The 27,324-nt window shown below is 40.6% G+C and overlaps 1 protein-coding gene across 3 annotated transcripts in view; it reads left to right on the plus strand.

Moving 5' to 3' along the window:
- The window catches only part of SPATS2L (spermatogenesis associated serine rich 2 like), a 185,629-nt gene that overhangs the window by 357 nt on the left and 157,948 nt on the right, over nt 1-27,324 (plus strand). For all 3 annotated transcript variants that reach the window (XM_023732959.1, XM_004378201.2, XM_004378204.2), the window contains exon 2: nt 19,878-19,927. The gene's annotated coding sequence lies outside the window, so the exon portion shown is untranslated. The remainder of the gene's footprint in view (nt 1-19,877; nt 19,928-27,324) is intronic.

Consider the following 27,324-nt stretch of genomic DNA (forward strand, 5'->3'; position numbering starts at 1 on the left):
GCCGGCGCTCGGCGCTGAGGTAAGCCCGGGACTCCTTGCTACCCAGCACCCTGTCCCCAACCTTCTCGCCGCCTCCCCTCCCGCCAAGCCCGGGCCGGGACGCCGGGCGCAGGCGGGCGCGACGGGGCCTGCGCGGCCGGGACGGGAGACTTGGCCCTGGCGGTGCGTTCTGCAGCCTGGGCCGCCCTGCCCCCGCCGCCTCCCGGGGCGCTGGGTGTGGTCCCTGCTCGGTTACGGACGGGGGTTGGCGGTGCGGACCGGATGCCGAGGTCGCCTTGCTTTCTTTCTGCGGTCCGCGCGAGCAAGCTGAAGGAGGCGCTGGGCCGGGCGCACATTAGCGCGCCGCGAGCAAACGTGGAGCTGTCGCGCTCCGACGGGGACCCGGCCGCCCCAGATCTGAATCGCCGGCGGCCCCTCGCCTCCCCTCCTTCCTCGAGGGCGCCCCATTTCCCTAGAGTTTCGGCCTAAAGGGGAGCAGGACCTCCACCTCTCGGCGCCCGCCGCCCTCCCTTTTCGAGCTGCGGCAGTGCCCGTGTCTGCCGGGACCATTCCGCCCTCGGATCCCGGTGTGGGGCCGCGGGTCCCGGGAATCCCGCACCGCTCGGCGCTGTGAGGAGCGTGATGCCATCAGCGCCGAACTCTCTGTCCGCAGCTCCCAGTGCCCGGGTCGCCTTACTGTCGCGGAGACGCTGCGCTTGCAGGCAGGGATGGAAGGAGCAGACGCTGAGCGCCCGGGCCGCGGGACGAAGCGGTCGCGTCGCGCCCAGGCGGGTTGACCCCAGAGTCCGCAGGCGGCGGAGCGGGCTCGGGAGTCGGCCGCCGACTTGAGGGAGAAGACGGCGAATTGTTTCGGGGGCGTAGAGAGGGTGTTCTTCCAGCTCTCAACACACTTAACTTTTGTGTGTCTCGGAAGATGGGCCCTGCTCACTCGCAGTCGGCTCTGTTAATACTTAGCGCAGATGTAGAGGTGAACGGCTGAGACTACTGGACAGGGATGCCGTTGAAGCCTCCCATACGCAAGTGGAGGTTTTCCAGTCCTTGGGGGATTGGTGGTGGTTGTGAACTTCGTGAGTGTTTAGTTCCCAGCAGCCCTGGTTTTAACGGATGTTAAGATTTTGGAGGCCTTCTGACACTTTCATTAAAGATTCTTTCTGTACGTCATTTTCCTTTGAATCTTTACAAGATGTGTAACGTGAGAATTAGTGAAAATCCTTGAACTTCAAACACAGCCTCTTTCTTTACATGAACTGTTATGTGTAATGTTTTACCTTGCTTTAAAAAATTTTTTAAAAATATTAAAAAGTTTTACCAACCTCTTCATCTCCACAGACTTTAAGAAAAAAAGAAGCTGAAATTTTAAACCCTCTGCGGAGGAAGAGGCTTTATGCCAATTTTTGAAGGAGTAAGGAGTCGTATTTATGAATTTTAAAGACATCGTTTTAGTTTGTCTTAAAAGAAGGATTCATTGCCACTGATTGATTTTGTTTTCCATAGAGAAAGCAGATGTACAATATGACAGGGAAAAGAAGGGGCAGAGAGAAATTGCTTCATTCTGGGAAAAAAAAAAAAAAGAATATTGAAGTAACAACCAATTATTTTGAACGATACTCTGAAAATGAAGACTATATTGCCTTCTGGATAAAATATTTTATGATCTTTGTGGAATTGTGTCTCAACCAGAAAGCAGTCGGTTATGTGGATGAGGACAGTTTTATCCAGTAACTGCAAGGTTTAAAAGTATCTGTGGATGATAATGATTGTTGGATCTTTAACTGGGGAAAATTGAACTTTGGGAATGATTTTCTATTTGGACAAGGCAAATAGTACTGCAGTCTCTAATTAGAGTTTTGGAATAAACTCAGACTCTATTAAAACCTATTCTATGGAGCAGAGACAGAAAACATGTCAAATTCTGTATATGTGTGCCTTTAAACACACACACACATACACCCCAAAGACCCCCAGCCACCACCATCTCCAAAGGGTAATTTGCATAAAAATATAATCACTTGAATGCAGAGGATATTTAAGAGGTTAGTAAAAACTGAGCATCTGGAAAAAGTGTATTAATTGGCAATTTTATTTCTTTCTGTAATCCCTGCCTCAGAATGTACTAAAAGATTTCCTAAAAATCAACTTAGTTTAATGAACTAGTTTTGACAGGCAAAATGATCAAGACTCCTTTTGTGTTTATTTTGTTTTAGGGAGCCCCCTAATGAAAGTCTTTAGTTGACAGTTTCTGTGCTCTCACTGATTTTCAAGTGGTCATTCTTGGAGCCCTGGTTGCCCGATGGTTAAAAGCTCGGCTGCTAACCAAAAAGTTGGCAGTTGGAATCCAGCAGCAGCTCTTTGGGAACCTTATGGGGCAGTTCCACTCTGTCCTATAGGATTGCTATGAGTGAAAATCAACTTGACCGCATCATTTTTTCTTTTTTTTTTTTAATTCTGTGGATGGGGGTGGGCATCAGGGGTCTTATGAAGCTGCTCCACCACCTCTGTATTTGGTTGATGACCAGGGGAAAGAAATACTTAGATCACGCCACATCCATATAACCGACTGCTTTCTGGTTGAGACACAATTCCATAAAGATCGTAAAATATTTTATCTAGACTTTGAAGTGCTGCCAGTCTGAAGCATTTTACATATCAGCTTCGCCATGTAAATGAAATTACTTTCCATTAGAGGTTAAGCTTTAGAAATGTCTAATTTGAGGCCCTAAGTTTTTATCAATTTCTCAGTCTGTGATCAGAAAATTGTGGTATCATTAACAATGAATATTCATGTATGGCTTATGTGTTGAAGGCACATAGGTGGTGTTCATTCCATTACCTTTACACAGTTTTCATCACATCTTATGAAGTGAGCCAGGACAAGAACTTTTAGGAATAGTTTTGGCAAGATCTAGGCTGCTACCACATGTTTTACCATATGACAAGAGTGGAGTGAATTTTGTATACATTAGACAGGTACTGCTTAGTCACTGCCCCTGAATTTTTCTTTATCCCAGTCGTCTTCTGAAGACCTTTTACTGTTAATTTGACAGATAATTGGATCATATGATTGTGTATAATTTGTATACACGTAACAGTGAATACAAGCATGACACAGGACGTGAGGGCAGATACATAATATGGACAGATTTAAGTGATGGGTCCGTTTTTTGAACTCTGAGTAATTGTGCATAATTCAGTTGTCAATTAATTCCATCACTGTTCCACCTTAGAATGCATTCACACAATTAAAGTATGATTTTCATGACTCAAACAGCTAAAAACCCAGGAACCATAATTATAGAAGGAAAACAAACCTTTCTTGCTCTCCCCTTTTTTGAAGTTGTCTGCTATGAGGGTGTTATTTCCTTGACACATCAAAATGGCTAATGTGGAGTTGTGATGCTTGTTATGTAAATAGGCCCTATGTTGAATTTCTACAGACGTTTGTTTGTTCGGTATTGAGGTACTGGATAGAATCTTCTAAGTACCATAGCTAAGAAAAATAGCTGGTGAAGATATGTTTCTCTCTTTTTATGCCATGCAGATCTTTATCTCTAGTACTGACCTAAATGCCATTCCCATTTATCCACCTACTTAATAGACTTTTCATGGTGAATGTCCCTGCTGTTAAAGGCTACATGCCTGATAACATACTTTTTATGTTCTCTGCTAAACTTGTTCCTTTCATGATAAAAAGACTATCCTTTTCTCGATACTCGTGAAGTATCACACAGACTTGAAGCTTAAGAACCATCTCTGACTCTTCTCTTTCTTTCCTGCAGTAAAACCGTATCAAGTCTTGTTAACTCTTCCTTTGTAGCAGTCTCTCAAAGTCTGTTCTCGCTCTCCCCTTCTAGCTGAAGCCTTCAACCATGACTGTTCTGGAATGATTACAGTAGGCTACATCCTGGTCTCTCTATAATTGAGTTTTTCCCATTCTGTGCATTTTTACCGCCTCAGCCTTTTTAAAACTCTTCTCTGAGAACTCTTCTCCACTTGTCTCACGGGAAATCTGTGTTGAACTTAGGTTTATCTGATTCCAAAGCTAGTGTTCTTTCCAACAGTTCAGCCACTTTCCATGGCTTCCCATTGTCTTTGGCGTAAAATCCAACCTCTCAACTTGGCTTTAATGGTCCTCAATCTTGCCCCAACTTAACTTACCAACTTTATTTTCTACTTCTTTCCAACATGAACCTTCTATTTTTATTAGTTTTCTCTTACTGCCCTTCAAAGACAACATGCTCTTTTACACTTACACCCTTTTGTTCATGCTGTGCCTTGTAGACTGCATTTTTCTGTTTTTCTCTAACTTAACCACATTCTTTAAGTTTAAGTCTGCCTGCTCTACTCATGTTACCCTCATTGATTTCATCTTTCTTCCTTCCTTTTGTCTACATAATTTTTTTAGATAAAAAAGATATTCTCGTATACTATTCTGTGCTTAGTGTCTTTAGGTCTTGCTTTCCTAACCAGATTGCAAGTTTCTTGGGGGCACTGTACTTTATAATCTTCCTTGGAACCATCTACAATCCTTTAGAAGTTGAAAGCTCTTGATAAGTGTACCTGTAGAATGAATAAACTATAAGGGTGAATTTCTTTTTTTAAATGATGGGCTTTGATGTTGCCTGTGTACTGCTCACAATTGTGTCCCCAGAGCCTAGCTCACTGCCTGACACCTAGTGAGTGCTCAATAAATATTTGTTAACATAGAAATGAATGTTGACATTGGATAAAAAGGGACAGGCATTTGAAGGAGGCATCTGTCAAGGAGTTTTTCCCTATTTTTATTCAGTGGTTCTAATCAGCTCCTCCATTCATCAGCTATGAGGATTCTGAGGACTTGGCATTTCCCAGACTTGAGATAATGATGAAGTCTGGCAGTTGTGAGTAGGAATTAAGAAGGCTGTAGTTATTTTAAGGTGGAGTGATGGGTCCCAGTAGTGAGCAAAAATAAAAGCATTAAGACTTTATGCCAATATTTCATACGTAAAACAATTAGGCTAGAGTCATCAGTTATGTAAAAGTTCAGTTAATCGGCCCTTAAATTCCAAACTGTATTGCAGAGCTGCCCAACCTTTTCATTTAAAAGCACCTTTGTAAATTACAAAAAAAAAAAAAAAAAAAATTTTTGCCCAGAATCCATCTAGGCATTACTTCTGGGGTTAAGAGGTGGCGAATCATTTGCCACACTCATCTTTTGTATTCAGGATAAAATTCAGTTCTTTAAACTTAACAAAGACTTATTTTGTACAAGGCACTGTTTGTGCTGGGAAGGAGCTTATAGCCTAGCAGGAGAAGTAATGTGCAGCCCAGAAACAAAGGTTTAAGAGAGCTCAGAAGAGAGAATTTCCTTCTGGTGGGGGATAGGGAGACCTTCCTGAAGTGACAGTTACTTGAGTTGATTATTAGAGGACTTGGATAAGATTTCAGTAGTTGTAACTGGGAATGTAGGGGTGTGGGAAGGGTGAAGGGTTGGGGACAGGCATTTCAGAGTTTTTTGATTTTCAGATCATTATTATACTATAGCTGCTTCTAAGCTGAAGCCCAGCCAGGGCTCTCCTGGGCATTGGTGATCTGCAGTGTTTAATAATGGAACCTAAAAGATATATAGATACCTGCATTAATAACGTGTGGTGCCAAGTGCTGAACTGACCATGACATAAAGCGCAAAATAAATCTTGTAAGGAGTATAACCAGTGCATTCTTGGGTAGCATCCAACTTGCTTAGAATGTTCAAAAAGGCCTCCTGCATTATGGAAACATCACTGGAAGTTGAAACATACACAGTAATATAAATAGGGAGAGGTCTGCCCCACATGATGGTCCCAAGCAGCCAGCCATCTGTGGAGCACTGCCTGGTGCATCTAGCAGAGTTCAGTAAATGAATAAACATACTGTTAACACAGAACCCTAGTTCTGGTTCTGTAAGAGCCATTTCCTTGGATTGTAAAAATAGGAGCAATGTGTGTAAGCTTCATGTAGGCAGATTTGGGGTCAATATAAGGAAGGAGGTCCTATTAAGGTTTATGCTACTTGAGGAGGTACCCCCCCCATGGCTAAAAGTATTCAAGCATAGACTATATATACCGTAATACTTTATTTAATTAGATGCTTTATCTCCTTTCATCCTCAAAACAGTGCTATGAAGTTCATATTCTTATTATCCTGTCTTACTGAAAAGTAAAACTGAATCCTAGGAAAGTTGAGTAGCTAGTAAGTGGTAGAAAAAAACCAAAAACCAAACCCATTGCCTTCGAATCAATTCCGACTCATAGTGACCCTATAGGGCAGGGTAGAACTGCCCCATAGAGCTTCCAAGGCTGTAATCTTTATGCAAGTAAAGTGCCACATCTTTTTCCTTCAGAGGGGCTGGTGGGTTCCAACTGCTGACCTGCTGGTTAGCAGCCAAGTGCTTAACCATTGCACTACCAGGGCAGGGGTCAAACCCAGGCAGAGACTGAATACCGCACTGGATCATGATGAAGAAAGGGTTCAAATATTAGATAGCTATTTGGATTTCTAAGGTCCCTTCCTAATACTTGGATTGATTCTTTTGTTCTCGCTAAGAATTGAGATTCTATTTGTGGCCAAGCAGTAATTCATTGATAGTAGTGCTCAATTCCTAGAGATTCAGAACAAGGTGAATACAGTCATCATCATGATGAGAGTTACCACTTTTTGATTACCTCCTTTAAACCTTATGGCAATCCTGCAAGGTTGGATTATGTAACCTTTCTAGAAGGGAACACTGAAGCTCAGGCAATTTACATAACTTGGTCAAATCCACAGGTACGTGGCAGATCAGTCTGTTTGGTGTGTGACCTCCAAGTCCAGGCTTTTTTTTTTTTTTTTTAATTATGTGACTGTATAAGGTAATGCTCGGTGAGATTCAGAATATTTACCTATCTGTTCAGCACAGACACCGGCCAATCAGAGAGACCAATCGCTACAAACAATCCTTGGTCTACTGGTCATGAGTATCTGCCTGAGGTTATATAGGGTCGCTGTGAATGGAATTGACTCAGCGGCATTGGGTTTGGTTTTTTGGTTTGGTTATGTTTAGGGAAGTGCAAACGTGTGTAAAATACTTGGTAATGTACCAAGACGACAGTCTGAAGCTGAGGAGAATTCCAGAAAACTAGCAAACTAGCCACTTCTTTCTGCGTTCAGCATTTATCTCATTTTATATGTGATATGTAGTACTTTTAAAAAGGCAAAAAAAAGCCTTCATGTACACTTATACTTCAAGGAGCCCCAGTGGCGCAGTGGTTAAGGGGTCAGCTGCTAACCACAAGGTTGGCAGATCGAACCAGTCAGCCGCTCCATGAGAGAAAGATGTGGCAGTCTGCTTCCATAAAGATTACAGCCCCGGGAACCCTATGGGGCGGTTCTCCTCTGTCCTGTGGGTCAGCACGAGTCGTAATTGACTTGACTTGGGTGGGTCGGTATAGTTATATTTCATTTGTATTTCTAATAATGGAAAAATAATTTTATAATGGTAATGCTGTATCTTTCTTATACCCAGCAGGACCTTCTTCCTCACTTCTTTTCTTCCCTTTATGCTCTTCCTCTCTCAGGCTAATCTGGATGCTTGCTTCCTCGTGGCTTTTTTCCATTATATCCTTTCTTTAGGTTCTCAACCACCTGTTTCTTTTAGAGCATAAACACGCATAAGTCATTTTCATCCTTGATAAAAACAGAAACCAAAGCTAACAGAATCCCTATGGCCCCTTCCCTCTGGTTATCAGATGTTCCATCTCATTCCCTGTCTTAGAAGTAGCTTCTTGAAGGGAGGGGCCTTACCTATTACCTGTACCCCACCAGCCTTCATCCAACCGTCTTCGGCCCTGTCCTCTTATAATGGCCACTTCTGTTCTCCAGATGGCCAGATCCATTGTACAGGCTTCTCTTCTGTTTCTTGACCTTTCTTCAGCGTTTATTGTTGATTACTCTCTGCTCCTTGAAACTTTCTCCCACCTGCTTTTCAAGTCATCTCTCCTTCAGATTTTTTTCCTGTTGCCCAGCCACTCTGTATTAGCCTTCCCTTTTGAATCCTTAGCATTCTCTTGACTTAAGCCTTCAGCCCTCTGCTCACTCTTCACATTTTCACTGGGACAGCTCATCGTCTCTCCTACTCTGTGACCACTTATATGGCATTGATTTCCAAATCTGCATCCCTAACCTTGAACTCTTTCCTGGCATCTGCTCCAGGTACCTCAAATTCACTGAGTTCAAAATACCACTTCCCCAACTCCAAACCAGCATATTCCTTATGTGTTCTCTAAATTAATGAAACGCACTTCATCGAGTTGCTATATTTAAAATCTGGGAGTTGCTCTAGATTCCTCTGTCTTCCTTGACCCCTATGTTTAATTGATTGCCCAGCCCTGTAGAAAATATCTTCTCAAACTCTTGAATTTGCCCCCTTCTCTCTGTACCATTACCACCATTACTGCCTTGGTTCAGGCCCTTTCTCTCAAGGATTATGGCAGTCACCTCCTAACTGGTTTCTGCCTTCTACCTGGCCTCTCCCCAGTCTGTTCCTCCACACTGCTGCCAATGGACTCTTTCTAAAAGGTAGAGTTGATTACGACTCTCTGCTGCTTAAAATCCTTCAGCAGAGTTACTGCTCCTTCAGGATAAAATCTAAGCTCTCCAGTATGGCACAGAAACTCCATCGTGATCTGGACCCTCTCTTCAGGTGCATATCAAAGTCTTCTCTAATGATGCTGGTCCCCACCCCCTGCCCACATCATCCCTACTAAAGGAAACTAGTTGTTGTAGGAAAGAAATGATAGGTGAGATGGGGACAAAGAAGAGATTATAGAACTGCACCATCTAATATTGTAGCCATTAGCTGCATGTGGTGATTCAGCACTTGAAATATGGCTAGTCCAAATTGAGAAGTGCTGCAAATGTAAAGAAGCCCTGGTGGTGCAGCGGTGAAGCATTTGTCTGCTAATCAGAAAGCTGGCAGTTCGAATGCATCAGCCGCTCCTTGGAAACCCTGTGTAGCAGTTCTGCTCCATCCTAAGGGTTGCTTTGAGTCGAATCAACTCGGTGGCAATGGGTTTGGTTTTTTGGTTTTTTGGTTTTTTGTTTTTTTTTTTGGTAGGTGTAAAATGCATTATGGAGTTCAAAGACTTTGTATGAAAAAAGCATGTAAAATATCTCACTAACAATGGTTAATGACCAATCCTTGGTTAGCAGCCAAGCTCTTAACCACTGTGCCATCAGGGCCCCAGTGTGGCTACTAGAATATTTATAATTACCTATGGGGCTTGCAGTAGAGTTGTGCTAGACAATGCTGTCATAGAACATCTCATTCCCAGGAGACGTGCTATATGAGCCAAGCCCGTGTAGCTTTTTGAATGATTAAGTCAGCCCTACTGGTAGAGAGAAGCAGCAATTGCTCAGTTTCTGAAATCCAGAGGTATAAAGTACTTTGGGGAAGATTCACAATCGGAGAGACCAATTCTGAAAGTGGCAGCTACAGCAAGGAGCTGTACATGTAATATGTACAGTATGGAAAACACTATTAGAGCACATCTGTCTCCCCAGGCTCACCCGGTCACCTTCAGGAGTGGGAAAGAGGGATACTTGTGGTTTGGAAGAGGAAAGATTCTGAGATAGACAAGAGGATCAAGGGAAGGGAGAAGGGGAGTCATATTTCCTGAAAGCCTCCCCCATCTTAGTCACTGAGAGCCATCCTTAGGGCTCTGAGATCCCTTATCCTGCCTCTAATCCTTCCTGCATCTCAGGGGACTAAGTCGCAGCGGCTCCCTACTCCCATCTAGCTCTAGGATCCTCAACAAGTTAATAAATCAGTGAGTCCTCAATAATATGTACATCATACAATTGTTGTGCATCAAAGTGATACGACAAAAAACTGGTTAAGTGCTCTGTATAGAGTTATGTTTAAGACACTCAGGGCGGCAATCTGTGAATCAGTTGACGTAAAAGTCTTGGACAGAAGGGTTTATAGGCTGGCAGAAGGACCTGGAAGATAGTGTGTTGTATCTTAAGAGATATTATATTAGCAGAGCTTTATGTTTTCACAGTGGAAAAAGCCAACCAGTGATAGGAAACCAGAGCTTATCAGGTTGGAGCAGGAGGGAGAAACTTGGAGGTGACTAGCAAGAGAAAAGTTGAGCAGGATTAGATTCCAGTGAAGTTCGCTAGGCAGTGTGACTCAGCGTCTTCACTTGTGGTGGTTTTCATGCTTCGTTCTGTTGAGCCTTCAATCTGAGAAGCCCTCTCCTTGTTTCAACCTGGGCAGCTGTTTTTATTAACTTTACACAATAGGTGTTTGTATAGCATTTTGTTAGTGTTCAGGTTTTCACTTTGTGTCCCACATTCCCAAGTCCCTGCTTTGAGTTCTTGTGTAGGAATCCTGAATCCCCTTGGGTACGGGTCCCATCATGTCTCTCCAAACGTTCCTGGGACAACAGTCTTGTGCCTGAGCTGGAGGCCCTAGGGCTGAGTCCTTGCTTCTCCCTTCCAGGCCTCTTCAGTACAACACCTGCCAGCAATGGGCAGGAAATTCAGTTTAATAGGTGTTTGTGGAATTAAATAGCTTGCCTGGACACTGGCTGTTCCTGGTTCCACACCTCCTGACACCACACACTGCTTGCTAATTGGTTGCCTCTGAGTCCCATTGGTACCAGATGTGCAACTTGGAAGGAGAAGGGGAAGGCAAGTGTAGCATTGGTTTTCTTAAATTATGGTACATCTGTTTCTTTGTCTTCAGCAGGAAGGCTAGACTTATGTGTGCAGGAGAAAGGTGGCTACCTTTATGGTGTGATTTCAGGACCCATACTACTCAAAAGGGCATTTTTAATAGTAACAGTTTCTCTCTTTCTTGTTCTCTAATATGTATAAGTCTACATTATGAAAATTCTGTTCTTTTTCCCTAAGACCAATATGGCTTAGAAAGAAGACAAGCTTTGGAGTTGGAAAGACCTGGCTTTGACTCATGTAATGATTGATTCTATGAACTTGAGCAAGTTATTTAAGCTTCTTGAACCTCAGTTTCCTCACATATGAAGTGAGATTAATCATACCCTTTTGTTCTGATTTTGTTACGACTGAATAAGATGAGTTATAAAGTGCTCAGCATCAAGGCCTAAAATGTAAATGCTCCATAATTGGTGACAACTTACACTTATTAGGCATATGTTCCTTAGGCTGAGTAATTTTATAGACCTTTCCCTGAAACTGATAAGAAGCAAATAAGAAAGCTAGGCCAAGAGGCTCCACCCATGGGTGAGAAAGGACTAGAAAGAAAGAAGTCAGCTTCACATTTTTGCCTAGGTCCAGTCCTGCCTAATAGTTTGCATTTGTAAAAATATGCATCTGGGATTATGGACACAGCATGAAGCATGAACAAAGACAGGTTTACATCCTCTGCCAGGATAAAATAAGAATAAACAAATAGGCTTTTGAATAGTCAGGTGCACTGCCATCAAAATAAACTTTTATTTCTATTCTTTGCTGATACAGTACAGATAAAGAAAGCCACTAAAATACTCTGAAAAGGAAGATTCATATACAAATTAGATACCAGGGACTGATTTCTTGTTTATTTTGTTGGAGCCATTCTTTCCTTAACTGTGGGTGTTTGGGAAGTTCTTTTGTTGTAGGCTTTGTTGCTTACAAGAAAGGGAAGAAGCTTTAGTATACTAAGGAAAGAGTGATTTTGACTGGACAGGCAATATCACTCTCAGTGTGGGCTGACTTTCATATATTATAGTGATTGCTAATACATAACCAAGAAAACCCATTTATTGAAGTGCCATAAACAGCAGTGAGATAGCCTGATCTGACATATTGCCCCTTCTGATTGACGAGTGTTTCTTACAGGAATGTGGGCAGTTCTATAATTTTTAAAGGGGAAAGTAGGAGATGTTGTGCCAGCTGCTGTGACTTTGCTAATGTCCTGATCTAGCAGGTCTTTGTCCTTTCTCATTTGTTTCCTCTGTGCAATCTGAATGGTAGACTGGATTCGGTACATACACTGGGCTTCTGGTTACTTCCTCTGCTCTTGATTCAATTGGTCACCCCACTGTAATACAATAGCCACATTTCAAGTCTAGTGTTGTATCAAAATTGTGACTCCCTTAAGGAGAGAATATAAACCTACTGCCTCAAAAATTAAAAATAAAGGCATTTTAAGATGTTACTTGATGCTGGTTGGCAGCACTGAATATGTAAACTCATTCACTTGTTCTGGTAGTCCCTGAGCAGGAACTGTTTTGCTGGATGATGCACATAATGCCATGGCAGCATTAATTTATAATTTCCACACTTTTGTAGAATCTCACCTTCTGGACTCTTCTAGATGCATTTAAATTTACAGTTATTTCTCATTTATTAAGATGAGACATATTTAGATATTGCTTATATAAATGTACTAGGTGTATCTTCAAGAAAGTTACTGATATGAAATTAGAAGCAAAGAATGCTAGCATTGGAAAGGGATAATGGATACTGTGGTCTAACGTTCCACCAAATGCAGGAACCCCTTCCACACATCCCAGTCAGCCCTCTGCCCTTTGGAACACTGTAGAGTAAATATGCACCTTCTGTGTGGTAGCTCTTCAAATATTTGATCATAGCGGTTGTATCTCCTACTGGAAGTGTTTCAGGGTTACATAGTCCCAGTTCTTTGAACTGATAGTTCTCATTTCAACACTCCTCTGGGCACATGTCACTTTGCCCATGCCATTTTAAAAATGAGGTATCTTGAACTCAGCATACTATTCCTGAGGTACTCTGAGCAGTGGAAAACACAGCTTCTGTTTACTCCTTTGTTCAGGGTACCCTTCTTTTATTAATCTAGCCAAATTATGTGTTGGCCTCCTTTTTAAATCAGAAACAGCACATTGTTAGTTTATATCAAACTTAGAGTCCAACAGACCAGCTGCTGTCTAGTCTATCCTGACTCCTGATGACCCCATGTATGTCAGAATAGAACTGTATGCCATAGGGTTTTCAGTGGCTGTTTTTTCAGAAGTACATTGTCAGGCTTTTTTTCTGAGGTACCTCTGGGTGGACTTGAACCTCCAACCCTTCAGTTAGCAGCTGAGCACATTAACCATTTGCACCAAGCAGGGACTCTTAGAATCAAATAAAACTTGTCTTTTCCTTAACAATTGCTATCAAGCCAAGTCTCCCTAGTTTTGTACTTGTACAATTAATTGTGTGAACCTACATAGAGGGCTTTACATTTATCCTTGTTGAATTTTGACTCATTTTTGCCAAATCATCTTTCTCCCTATCAAGACATTTTTTGAATTCTAATTTTTTCATTTAATCTATTAGTGATATTTCTTTCATGTTGGTGGAGTGGTTAAGCACTCGGCTGCTAACCAAAAGGTTGACAGTTCAAATCCACCAGCTTCTCCATGGAAACCCTGTGGGGCAGTTCTACTCTGTCCCATAGGGTCTCTGTGAGTCAGAATTGACTCGATGGCAGTGGGTTTGGTTATGTAACAGTTGTACGCTTGAGAATGGTGCCTTCTGTGTCACTGAGAAAATGTTAACTAAGACAGGCCAAAGATACAGACTTCTGAATTTCTACAAGAGACTTCTTGACATAATACCTGGATTTTGTTACTTTATTATTATTTTTAACTAGTTTGATTGTCTTTCACTTTGTTTCATCCTAGTACTCAGGATGCATAAGAGGATTACAGTCAGGAAAGAGTCAAATGTCCTAATGTTATCATTGTTGGTCCCCTTATTACCACTCACAGAACTCTATTCCAGAAATGAAAGAAGATTAATTTGGAGTGACTCTTAGATTGCATTAATTTTTCTTTCAAAAAATTTACTAAAAAAATATGTCTAAATAGCCTTATTTTGGGTGTATTCTAAAGGAAAAACAACAATTTTGCAAAATACATATCACACCTATAATTTCAACTCCTGTGAACTTGTTTGGTTCAGAGGAATTGCTTTTTAGTACATCATTCAGCTCTCTTTATGGAATCATTGCTCTGAAAATGAATTGGTGGGGTGACAGGAAATTACTCTGTAGATGTCACTCCAACACATCATTATAGTCATGCCTCCTGGGATAGACAGTAACCAGGCTGAGGCATGTCCAAAGAGAGTGCCAGCGCCTTATAAATGACTCCATGGCAGTATCACTAACGTGACCATGACAGAGAATGCACCCATTGCCTCATGTCGTGAAAGGATGTATTTTCTCTAAGGGGAAAATTCCGTGTTATTTGAACAGTTTTTTTTTTTCCCCTCACATAACCCTCTGACTTTTTATATTAATGTCTAATATCTGTCAAATACACATATGATGCTTTCTGTACTGTATTTTGCTGTGTTCGTGTACAAAATAGTTATTTTTACATTGCCTTTCACCTTAGACCTTGATAGAAAGCAAAAATAAAAGAATAGGGGCACTAAGAAACTCAAATCTATAATAAGTCAAGGAATAAAATATCAATTTATAAAAATACTAATATTTGTATAATACTTTATATTTTACAAAGTACTCTCACATACTTTTTTTTTTTGAAAAAAATTTTCTGCTTGTGAAAATAATACATATTCATTGAATCTGGAAGATACTGAAATGGATTAAAAACTAGAACAAAAGCCAGCTATAATTTCACTTCCCAGAGATTGTCAGTATTAGTATTTGGTGTGTTTTCCTTCTGGATACACACGTATGTGTGGTTGTGAGTGTGCATGTGTGCATATGTTTGTGTGTGTATGTGCATGTTTTAAACAAAAGAAGGCCTGGTGGCATAATGCTTAAATACTTGACGGGTAACCAAAAGGTTGGCTGTTTGAATCCACTCAGCAGTTCCACTGGAGAAAAGACACAGCAATCTGCTTCTGTAAAGATTACAGCCAGGAATACTCTATGGGGCAGTTCTGCTTTGTCACATGAGGTCGCTATGAGTTGGAATTAACTCAGTGGCACCCAACAACAAAAACTGCAACAACAGCTTCATGGTGGACATAGGAAATTTGTGCTAAAAATCATATGGCATAGTAGTTAAAACTGCTTTGGATTGAGACATTTCACGATTCTAACCCTGGCTGTGCCACTTATCTAAAGACTGTAAATTACATAAACTCTCTGAACTTCATTTTCTTCTTTAAAGTGATGATAATAGTAGTATGCCTTGTAGGTTTATTATAAGAATTTAATAAGATAATGCATTAAAGTTTGTAGCATGATGCTTGGCCCATAGTAAATGCTCAGTAAATGTGAGCTATTGTTATTTTACAAGCTCTCCGCACCCCCCCCCCCGCCCATCCCGCATTCTTCACTTAAATTCTAGGGTAAAGGTTTCCTACGTCATAAAATATTATTTGAAAAATATTTGGAATGACTGCATAAATCTCCCTTAATGTGAGCATTTCCCTATGGTTAGACCATTTTCAATTCTTTGCTTTCATAAAGAGCACCACAGTTAATATCCTTTATGTTAATTTTGTTCATATCCATAGATGACAGATTCAAAGTAAATTACTAATGGCATTTAATGGAGAGGCAGGAAAAAATCTAACAGTTCCTTAAACACACCCGTTGCCATTGAGTTGATTCTGATTCATAGTGACCCTATAGGACAGAGTAGAACTGCCCCACAGGGTTTCCAAGGCTGTAATGCTTACAGAAGCAGACAGCCACATCTTTCTCCAGCTTAGTGGCTGGTAGGTTTGAACCTCCACCTTTCAGTTAGCAGCCAAGTGCTTAACTACTGAGCCACCGGGACTCCTTACTGCCTAATGATGTGTCACATTATGCTAGATTCTTTACAGCACAGTTCTCATTTAACTGGCAAAACTTCTTGGAGGTAAACCTGTTACCCCCGTTTTTCAGATGAGAAAGCTCTGAGGGAAGATGAGTAGTTTGCCTAAGGTCACAGAGATAGTGGTGGTGGAGATGGTATTTGAAGCCAGCTGTCTGATTTCAAAGCTTAAGCTTTTTCCATTCTGGCCTGCAGTTCATGCCTATCTGTTTGAAACTGGCAGAATGAATAGTTACCATTGTGCTTTCTACAGAATGTCTCTTGGTGCCACGTAAAAGATAGGATTCTTGGCTGGAACTCTTGGCTCATTCAATATAGTACCCCTTGTGTGCGTAAGTTCTTATATGTTTTGGAGCCCAGCCTCGTTAAAATAAGGTGTGAACTAAAAGAAATGTAACACTGATGTGATAATATGAAAGGAAACCTCAAGAAATAAAAAATGTATTTAGTCAATAATACAAAACTCTTTTTTTGTTTCAGTTGTATGAACTAGACCAGAATTACTTATCTCCCTAAGAATCAGAGTATTTCACTTAAATCATCTTAGGAATTAAACAATAATAACAGTCAAAGTAAATTGGTGCTATCAGAAGGGATTGTAAATTTCATTGCTTGTATATCAGACGAATCATTTGTCATCTGAAATTAGGGGTTAGAAGGGAAAAAAATCTTTAGGTAGGCTAAGCTATAAGATGAAAAGAGCTACAATATTAATACGATTACTATAGATACAGGTATAGGGGAGATATAAAGTAGATGGGATAAACTTGCGAAGAATTATTTGGTGAACTGACAAGTTGTCGTTTTAAACGTCAGCCATTTGGAACATTTATCTCGGCAGGCCTCAAGTCTGACTTATAGTGTGTAGTGTGACAGTCAATTTTGTGTGAAAAAGTGCATAATTAATAATGAAGATTAAGGTACAGGTATTGCCAGTCGGTACTTAATGCACAGTTTCTTAGAACAAAGAAACAATTGAAGTTGTCTTTTAATAGGATGATCCTGGTTTGTCATTTTGTAGGTTTCTGTTCTTAGGGAAAAAAAGGAAGGAAAAGAAAAACCCTAGTAGTAATATTTCATACCGAAGAAGTACTTTGTTGCAGAGTTTATAACCAGCTATTGTCTAGTCAAAACAGCTATGTTTGGTTTTTGAGTTCGTGCCCTTGAACTTGCACATTCTTGTCTTAGAATTGTTCTGGTTTTCCTTCAGCCATTTTATTTCTTCTAAGGGAGAAGCAGTGTCACTCATAGCTCAGTAGCTAAAGAAGTTTTGGGTCTTGACAGAATATAATCACCAACTTGGCCTGTTGGTAGTATTTCCCCCACAGTTGTGTTATAGGTGGGGAGCATCTAACAAGTTAAATTTGGGCACCTAATTGGCGCAGTGGTTAAGAGCTCGGCTGCTAACTGGAAGGTTGGCAGTTTGAACCCACCAGCCGCTCAGCAGGAGAAATATGTGGCAGTCTGTTTCCGTAACAATTTACAGCCTTAGAAACCGTGTGGGGCAGTTCTACTCTGTCCTAAGCTTTAGGATCGCTGTGAGTTGGAATTGACTTGACGACAGTGGTTTTTTTTTTTTTTTAAAAAAAATAACAGCAACAACTGTAATGAGTAGTTAGGACTGTGAACAGAGAGATATGGAATCTGCAGGTTGAATACACGAAGTGGCTCCATTGCTTAGTAGCTGTGTAACCCTGGGCAAAGTGCTGTACTATTGCCAAGCCTCAGCTCCCTCGGCTCTCACGTGGAGGTAAAGGTGGACTAAGGACCATTTGGAGAATCAGATGTATCCAGCAAACTACTTGGTTAACTCAAAAGTGCTTTTATGACTAGTTTGTAAGTTACTGATTAGTGTCTGCAGATCATTCTCCCAGACAAGGAGTCATCAGTTTACCATCTAAACTCTATTCAAATGAAGAATGGAAATATTTTTAAAATATTTGTCAGAGTACACCATTCCTTGAGTTAACCTCACCAGATCTTTCTATCTCTGCACTTATACTGTATGTAGTAATAAAGGGGCAGGCCCCTTTTTCTACCCTGGAAAACCCTGGTGCCTAGCTTGGAGTCTCTCAAAGCTTGGATACCTACCCCCAAGGCATATTACTCTCATGGGGAAGGTGGTACTTTGCCTTCAATAAGTGGTTTCTTTGTATACAATAAAGATCTTTATAGAAAGAGACATTTAGAACTATTAAGTTGTCTCTGTTGTCCCAAGACAGAAGCAAACCCTATATATTTGACTTGCAATAAAAAAGGCTCAAAAATAAAGACTATAAAATAGAAGAAAAATATTCCAACAAGATTACATTATAAAAAAATTATAGGAAACTCTGATTGTTAGTCATGTGGACAGAGGAGAGAAGGAAAGAGAATGAGTAAGTCGGGAACTTTGACACTGGGTACTGTCCATGAAACTTTTTGGAAGTCTCTTGGTTCTTCCCCTGGCCCTGGTTAGGTAGCTAAGGGCTGAGAAACTGCTTCTGGGTCTGGCTGCCAAGAGAGTAAATCTCAGCCTTGGAGCTACACTTATTCTCATTCCCTGGGTTGTGTGGGCTAACCTCCCTCGCTTTTATTACCTACCAAAAAATCATGGTGGTCCTTTCCCTTGGTCCTTTAGAATGACAGGATTTGTTCATTGACATCCCAAGCTCGGTCTATACTATAGAACCCTCGTGAAGGTATTTTAGACAATTAATGATTGAAATGTGTCTGTGGAGTTTCCCAGAGATAGGAGTGTTGGACATTTTAGACTAGCCTCTGTGACCACTGGGCAGTAGGGGCCAACGGAAGGCCCACTGAGCGCGGGACTCCGTGCACATGCTAGCCCATGATGGCCAAGCCTGCTTGCTAGACTCATTTTGAATCAATGTTGAAATTTCATTTCTCCTTCTACACAAGAAACTAATCGGAATATCTCTTCATTTGCTTTGGTACCAGATTTTATTTGGCTCATTTCTTCATCAGCTGTTTCCTCAGTGTCTGCTATGCATTAGGCACTATGAGGAATGAGGCAGACACTGAAAAGGAGAGAACTGCATACCTTAGGTAGAAAGCTAGATATGCCTCCAGAGTTGAGAGAAGGAAGAGGTTAAGTATGAAATGATTTCTTTCTTTTCTTTTTTGTTGTATTTCCTGCAATAAATTGTACTATATAAAAATGTATGCCAGTATTCATTTGTGTACCAAATCGCATAAGAATGAAGATCCCTATTATCTGTGACTCAGGCAATCATCAGTAGACCACAGTTCTAATACAGCAGGAGACTTTGTACAGTCCCTTGGAATCAGCTGAAACGGGTTTTGACCTATGTATCAAGCATTTCATGGTTTTTGATATTTTTCATTTACATGTGTCAACAAATACTTGACTTGATATTAAGGCCAGTTAAATCAATATTTCTTGCAGTAGTCAAGGTACAGCAACATATATCCTAGGGCAACATATCCCCAACAGCTTTGTTTTGTTGTGTACATATGTTTTATCATAAACCTAACTGATTGAACTACTTTGAGATGAATAGGATGAAAATATCAGCATAGCTACCATAAAAAAAGAAAAATCAGAGAATCTATACTCTTGTCCCTCGCCCCTCATTTAAGCAACCCCATAATTTCTTTTGCTTACTTTAATCATAAGGGATAACAACATGGAAAAGATCTTAATTGTGGTAGCTTCTTTCTTTATCCTCAAATGGGACTGCTTTAACCCTTCTCCCAACTCCCATCTCAACCAGAGGATTTCTGAACACAGCGCTAAAGCAGTGGGTTCAAGTGAACCCAAGAGTTTCATTAGGAGTCTTATAACAAGTTGTAATGGAAAGGAGAGTGGGATAGATGCTCATTCCAACTTACTTAATTGAACTTGTAACTATTGGAGGAGTTCTGAAAGTTATCTTTTGCAAACTTACAGTATTCGTATAAACAAATGGCCTGAAACATCAGTTTATAAACACCAGCAAATTTGTTTGCTGTTTATTATTAGAAAAGCCTAACTTCTTTTCCCTGTGTACTGTGCTTGGGTGTGCATGTGGAGGGAGATAGGTACTGTGGCTGTTAAATGTGAGACTTGACCTCCCAAATTTCCGTTTTTCCTAGAGCACTCAAGACCCCAGACTGCTTTCAGGAACATCTCCGTGGATTCCCAGGTTAGTAGAGGTGGTCCTTCCTGTCTCCATGTCCTCTTCCTGCTCACCTGCAGTCACCTACAGCTGACTCTCTGAGGCCCCATCGCAGCCTTAAGCATCCTCGGGTCTCAACACCAAAGTGCCCATTTATAGGTGTATAGTCTGAAGCTTCCCTTGGATGGAGAAACCAGTTAAGCTCTGGGCTAGTAACCGAAAGGTTGGTGGTTCAAACCCACCCACATGTGCCTCAGAAGAAAGGTCTGGTGATCTCCATCCAAAAGGTCACAGCCATGAAAACCCTGTGAAGTGCAGTTTTATTCTGCAATGCATGGGATGGCCATGAGTTCACATCGACTTGACTGCAACTGGTTTCTTTTTTTTTTTGTTTAGTCTGAAGTCACTCTTGATAGGGTAGCAGGGGACCAGTGGATCTGAGCACTCCTCCTACATGCATCTACCCTCACCTACACACCCCTGTACCCATCTCCATACTCCTACACCCACTTCTGTCCTCCTACCCTCACTTACATTTCCCTACCCTCATCTACATCTCCCTACACCCACCTCCAACCTCCTACCCTCACCTACACCTACCTTCCCCACCTCCATCCTACTACCACCACCTATGCCTACCTTCCCCACCTACATCCCCCAACCCCCACCTGTATTGACATTTCTGTGGATTTCTTTAGAGTAGTTTTGTGCACGTAAAATACTTTGAAGTCCAAAAAAAAAAAAAAAGTATTTTGTAGACATCCTTGTGATCTAGAAAAGAATTATGGTTAAGAGTGATGGGCTCTGGAGCCAAACTGCCGGGCTTTCCCTCCTCGAAATGATAGCCATTCTTACTATTGTTGTCGAAGAACATGTTCCAGTGAATCTGGAAGCCTGGCTTGCAGTTGGCAGTGCTCAGGCAGCATTGATTGTGAGAAGGACACAGGGTTTTTAGCCAGGTAGCCTGGCTTTGCATCCTGCTTCTGCTGCCTAGTAATTGTGCATTCTTGGCATATCACTTACTTCTCTGAGTCTCAGTTTCCTCCTCTCTTAGACGTAGATGATTATATCATTTTGGCAGAGTTGTTGGGACAATTAGAACTCATGTCTGTAAAATGAACTTAAAGAATCTTGGCATTCAATATAGTGCTAACTGTTATTGTTATCGGTTGTTGGTATTTGAATGGGTGTGTCAAAATTATTTGCTGGACAGGAAGTATGTTGTTGTTTTCAGTTCATACTTTTCCTGAAATATCTTTATTATTTTCCCCAGCAGTCTTGTTTAAATTCCTGTGCTTCACAAGCTGCATATTTATTGTGAAAAGACCATCTCTGGTCCAGACCCTATCAAATGATCATATATTCCAAATCGAGGTAGTCTGAGTTAATGAGGTCTTACTACACATGGAATTTCCATGAATGTTTAATCTGAACTCGAGTTTTTTCCATAAACCTGAAACGTTAGTAGTAAGGCGACTGTAACTTTTTGAAAAGGGCCATTAATATGAGTGGGAGTTGGTTGTGTTCCATGAATGGAATATATTTCACTTCCTTATTTCTGAATCACTATGAAAACACTTTGTTTATAGTGTTCAAAGAGAATTACTACAGAAACAACTGGCTGATTCTCTCTCTCTTTCTCTCTTTTCATACACACATACGTGCGTGCACACACACAAGGCATACTTACAGCAAAACTGCTTAGTTTTTCAGTTAGGCAACTGAAGAGTTACTATGTAAATTCAGGCAGGCTTCTCCCCATCAGACAAGCAAGGACACAATCAATTCCTGTTTTCTTGGAACGTATACCAAATAATCAGAAACTCTGATTATTCTGCTGGAAGGCAACAAACAGCTTGATGGAAGGATGTACCAATTGAAAACAGTTCTGATCACATTTTTCTCAGGAGACTGAGATGCCTCTAGCTGTCTGTCACTAATCATATTAGAGGTGGAACACAAGAATGTTTGGGCTTGTGAAAGATTACTCTTAATCACATGTTGGAACACTGCCTTTACTGGCTACTTATGCCGGAGCAGTGACCTTGGACATCCCTTCTGTAACTGGTCTTGCCGGTTGGTAGTAGTCTCAAACATAAACCACATGAGCACACGTAAGGAATTTTCTAATTACAGCTCAGAGGCTTTACTTTTATTTTTATGTTCTTTCTGCAGACATCACTGATTGAAATGATTTCTCCCTCAGCATAATCCTGTTGCCAGCAGTTACAAAAGACTAGCAAGATGGTGATTGAAACCCACAGTAACTGAAGAGGTGTCTGAGTTCAGTTAGGAAGAGGCCTGTCCCATGTGGACACATAAGCCATATAAATCCATTTTAATTGTGAACTGTGGTACTTATCTGGTCATGTTTATTTTGGATGCAAGTGCCAAAGCTGGATTTAGACCAGGACTCCAGATCTTCCAGCCCTAATGACTAATTTGGGTATCTGTTGAATCCCTTAATTCGTTTCTTAATTAGCTCTCCCAAAATTAGGCAGTTGCTTGGTTACAGTCATTTTCACAAATTTCTCATAAATCAAAACAAACGTACATAGGTACTTTTTCTATGGTCTACACATTTTCTCCGGGTCTTAAAGAACTATTTTTGTTGTTAGCAAAATAATAGTAATGTCAACAACAAAAGCACAACAGTATTTTACAAGGTAGTGAGTATAGTGCAGTATATGTGGCACTGAAAAGCATAGTTTAGAATTGCTGTTACAAATCCTGTACCTTTCAAGTTTAAAGCTCAACTGCTTATAGACGCAGGACCTTGATTAAGTTCCCTTTCCTTTCTGTGCCTCAGTTTCCTCTTACAAAATGAAAAAGAATAATAGTAACTACTGCTAATATATGCAAAGCACTGTATGTATGAGTCAATATGCAGAAAGTGCCCGGCACCCTAATAAATGTTAATTATTATGTTTATGGAGCCCTGGTGTCACAGTAGTTAAACAGCTCAGCTGCTAATCAAAAGGTTAGCAGTTTGAATCCACCAGCCGCTCCTTGGAAACTCTATGGGGCAGTTGTACTCTGTCTTGTAGGGTCGCTATGAGTTGGAATCTACTCAACAGTAATGGTTTTTTTTTTCCTTTTTTGGCTTATTATGTTTGTTATCAATAAGACAGTGGTAGACTGATGAGCAGATTTTGCTGATGCCACACTATTGCCCTCCAAGTATGTCCTATTTATGCGCTCCGTTTGGAGAACCCTCATGATGATAATGGAAACGTTGGAGCCTCTGAAGTTGGAATTAATCTCTGTTATTTGTATTTGCACTTTTCAGTTTGGCTACAGGATTAACATTTTTGGCTTTCCATCCTTGATCTGTACGAGTGTTAACTTGAAACCTTTTGGTGCAAAAAATTGCTTAAAAATTTGAATGAACATTTTTCTCCCTGCCTTCATTAAAAGGAAAAATGTAATTACAATATATTAAGTATATGTACCTTAGAGAAAGTGATTAAGGGCAATCAATTTCAGTAAATTCATTGGAAATTTTCGAACTATTTTTTACAGATTTAAATGCATTGTATGTATTTAATGTCTTTGTTTGGATTTAATGAACATGCAGGAGAGAAAGTCTAGAGAAAGATAAATCTAGTAATTTAATGAGCTTTCCTCGTGGCTGCATGAGAATTAGTTAATATTAAAATTGGTCGCCAAGAGATGCACTGGAATGACCTTCTTTAGTTTTTTTTTAACTAGGTTAAATTAGACTTCTGGGTGTGTGTGCATGCACGTGTGCACGTGTGCATACACACACACTCTAGAGAAAGGTGTGCTCATGTGTACCCAGAGATGTGTAAAAAAGCAGCATTGTCTGTATTCATCTCCAATTAGAAACAGTCAAAATGTACTAGCAGTAGAATGGATGAATAAATTGTGGTGTATTCTTAAAGTGGAATTTAATACAGCAGTGAAAATGAATGAAATAGAGCTATACATAATACCATGGATGAATTCTAGAAACAATGTTGAAAGAAGACACAAAAGAATATATTGCAATATGATTCCATTTACATAAAGTATGAAAACAGGCAAAACTAAGCTCTTCCCTAAGGGGTGCATACATAAGTGGCTAAAGCTATAAAGAAAAGCTAGGAACTTATTACCATAAGAATCAGGGTAGTGGTTACTTCTAGGGAAGGAGGTTAGGGAAGAGAAAGGTCCTGCAGGGCTTCTAGGGGTACTGGCAATGGTCTGTTTTTGGACTTGGCTAGTAATTACATGGGTAATACATAGTATGTTATGTTGTTGTTGTTACTGTGTGCTGTTGACTCAATTCTAACTCATAGAGACCCTATGAACAAAGTAGAACCCTCATAGGGTTTCCTGGGCTATAGTCTTTACAGGAGTAGGTCTCCAGGTCTTTTCTCCCATAGAGATTCTGGTGGGTTCGAACTGCCGACCTTTTGGCTAGTAGCTGATCACTTAACCATTGCGCCACCAGGGCTCCTTGTATATTATGTTTCACTGAACGTTAATCTTTTATGAACTTTTCTGTTAGTGGGTTATAGTTAATAGTTTTTCAAAGCTTTTTTTTTTTTTTTTTAACGAAGTAACTCTCTTTTGTGCCCGAGTTGGTTTGGACATCATCCTTACGCTGCCTAGTTTTAGGCCTACAGATTCTCTACATGGCACTGGTCTCTGAAATGAGATGTGCACCCCAGGGAACGTTTGAGAAGATACACTGGAGACGGAAAGGAAATTTATTAGAGCTTGTATTTACATTCATTGTATTATCATAAAACATTATGATAGTTCAGTCAATATACTGACACTGGCACCATTCCTCCTGCCACCTGTCAGATGGTCAGGTATCAAGATGAGAATGGTGTGGAGTCTGCATACCATGGGCAAGATTGCAGAGAGCTCTTGTACTTTATTCCAAATAACCTTACTTTTCTTGACTTTGGAACATTTGTGTCAGAGTCTTCGCCTATCCATCATGGACTATAAGACGTTGCCTGTTACAGATCCTGTACCTTTCAGGTTTAAAGGAAAGTACCAAATTTCTTAAGGAGAAAAGCATTCCTGCCAAGTTCCTTAGTCGGTTTATTCATTCATTCATCATCCAAGTATTTATCAAGTGTGATTTGAGCCTGTCCTGAGAGTGGGGGCCCTGAGATGCTGAGGATTTGATGGTGAGTGAGGCCTGGCCTATGATCGCTTGTGACCCTATTAAAGTGTATTGGAGTATATCACAGCCATTCATAAAAAGACATGTACAGCTGTTCCTCACACCAAATGGGTATGTGGCACATAGCATTTGTTCTACCAGGGCTTGAGCAATCACTTGTACTATTTCAAGAATGGAAAATCTTCCTACGTCTATAAAAATAAATGAGTATCTTCCAAAACAAGTTAAACATTATTTTTCAAATTTTGCCCTGGAAAGTCCTAAATACTTAAAGTAGTGTCCCCTTTGGATCATGCCAAAATTCTTTGTTTTTCAAGCACATATATATGAAATAACCAAATTTTATGTTGTCCATGCCCAGTGAAAATTTTCCTTCTGTTAAAACAAAAAATTTCTTTTCCAGAGAAAGTGTACCTACCTTGGAAAAAACAGATATGGTAATAACAATAATTATTTTACTTAGCCTCCGTTTTCCAAAGTGCTGAATTATAATGTAATCTATGGCTCATACTTTTTAACCAGCCATCAGGACATTACCAACCCAGTGCCTTACACTGGTTGCAAGGATGATTTATTATTCATCAGATTTTAAGTGCTAATGCATGAAATGTTACACTTCTATTGGCAGCTGTTGTCTGAAAGTTTGCAGGTGTCCTGACTAATGCCTTGAAAGACCAGCATTAGCAATAAATCATAGCATACATAATTTTTCAGTAAAGCAATGGAAAGGATTTTGCATTCTAGGTCCTCTAAGCCTTGGCATTTGGAGGTTACTTAACGTGGGAAATTAAAGTAAAAGGGTAGACAGTTCGCAGACTTTAACTTCTGAACTCTAGGCCAGCCATAGCAAAAGCATCTTGGTAGCTTTGTTCTCCTAACCCTGAGATTTCTTGGCTATGGGAACTGACGTAGTGCCAAGTATAGTCCTAATTACATTCCTCGTAACTGAGAAGAAAAAAGAAAAAAACTCAAAGGAATTTTCCTTTTCTTTCAAAGGGGTACCTGGAGCATTAACATTTTCTGGGATAGCAAAATTGTTTATAAGACCTTCCCAAAGCTTTCTGAGAAGAGAGCTTGAAGAGGGCTCTGCCAGCCAATTAAGAAGCATGTGCTGCTTACTTTGAGCAGTAAAGAGTTAGGGAGATAACATCAAAAGAAGTAGGAGAGACATGGCTTTGTCCTTTAAGAGCTTGCTTTCTGATTAATGAACTGATGGTCTCTTTTCTTCCTGTTTCTCTATGATCTGTTCAAAGATTTAGCAAGATAGCACAGCTAGCCTCATAATAGGTCACTAACTGAGTGTAAATTTTGTGAAGTCTGTTTTCTTCATCAAATTTCCCAGTGCTGGACCATGATCTCAGGGAACATCTAGCTCAATTGGCATAACACAGTTTTTTTTAAAGACAGTGCTCTACATTCTACCTTGGTAAGTAGTGTCTGGGGTCTTAAAAGCCTGTGAGCAGCCATGTAAGATACTCCACTGGTCTCACCCCTTTGGGAACAAGGGAGAATGAAGAGAACCAGGTACAAGGAAAAGATTAATCCAGAGAGCTAATGGACCACAGCTACCATGCCCTCCACCAGGCAAAGTCCAGTACAGCTAGATGGTGCCCAGCTACCACCGCTGATTGCTCTGACCGGGATCACAACAGAGGGTCCTAGACAGAGCTGAAGAAGGATGTAGAACAAAATTCTAACTCACAAAAAAAGACCAGATTTGCTGGCCTGACAGACTGGAGAAACCCCAAGAGTATGGCCCCTGGACACACTTTTAGCTCAGAGGTGAAGTCACTCCTGAGGTTCACTGTTCAGCCAGGGATTGGACAGCCCCATAAAACAAAATGGGACTAATGAGGCACAGCAGTCCAGGAACAAGAACTAGAAGGCAGGAGGGGACAAGAAAGCTGGTGATAGGGGACCCAGGGTTGAGAAGGGAGAGTGTTGACATGTCGGAGGTTGTTAACCATTGTCATAGGGCAATATGTGTACTAAGTGTTTAATGAGAAACTATTTGTTCTGTAAACATTCATCTAAGGTACACACACACAAAAAAACAATTATCCATGTGAGATCAGATTGACAACTGCAACTCAAAAGGTTTGACGGGAAGCCTAGGGGGCAGTGAGTTGAAGATAATGGTGATGGAATAATTTGGAAAAGGATGGTGAGAATAGCAGCACAACTGGAAGAATGTAATGGGTTTCACTGAATTGTGCATGTTGAAATTTCTGAAATGGTATATCTTTGGCTATGTATATTTTCACCAAAAAAAAAAAAA

This window comes from Trichechus manatus, unplaced genomic scaffold (assembly GCF_000243295.1).
Source record: "Trichechus manatus latirostris isolate Lorelei unplaced genomic scaffold, TriManLat1.0 scaffold00056, whole genome shotgun sequence".
NCBI classification, from domain to species: domain Eukaryota; kingdom Metazoa; phylum Chordata; class Mammalia; order Sirenia; family Trichechidae; genus Trichechus; species Trichechus manatus.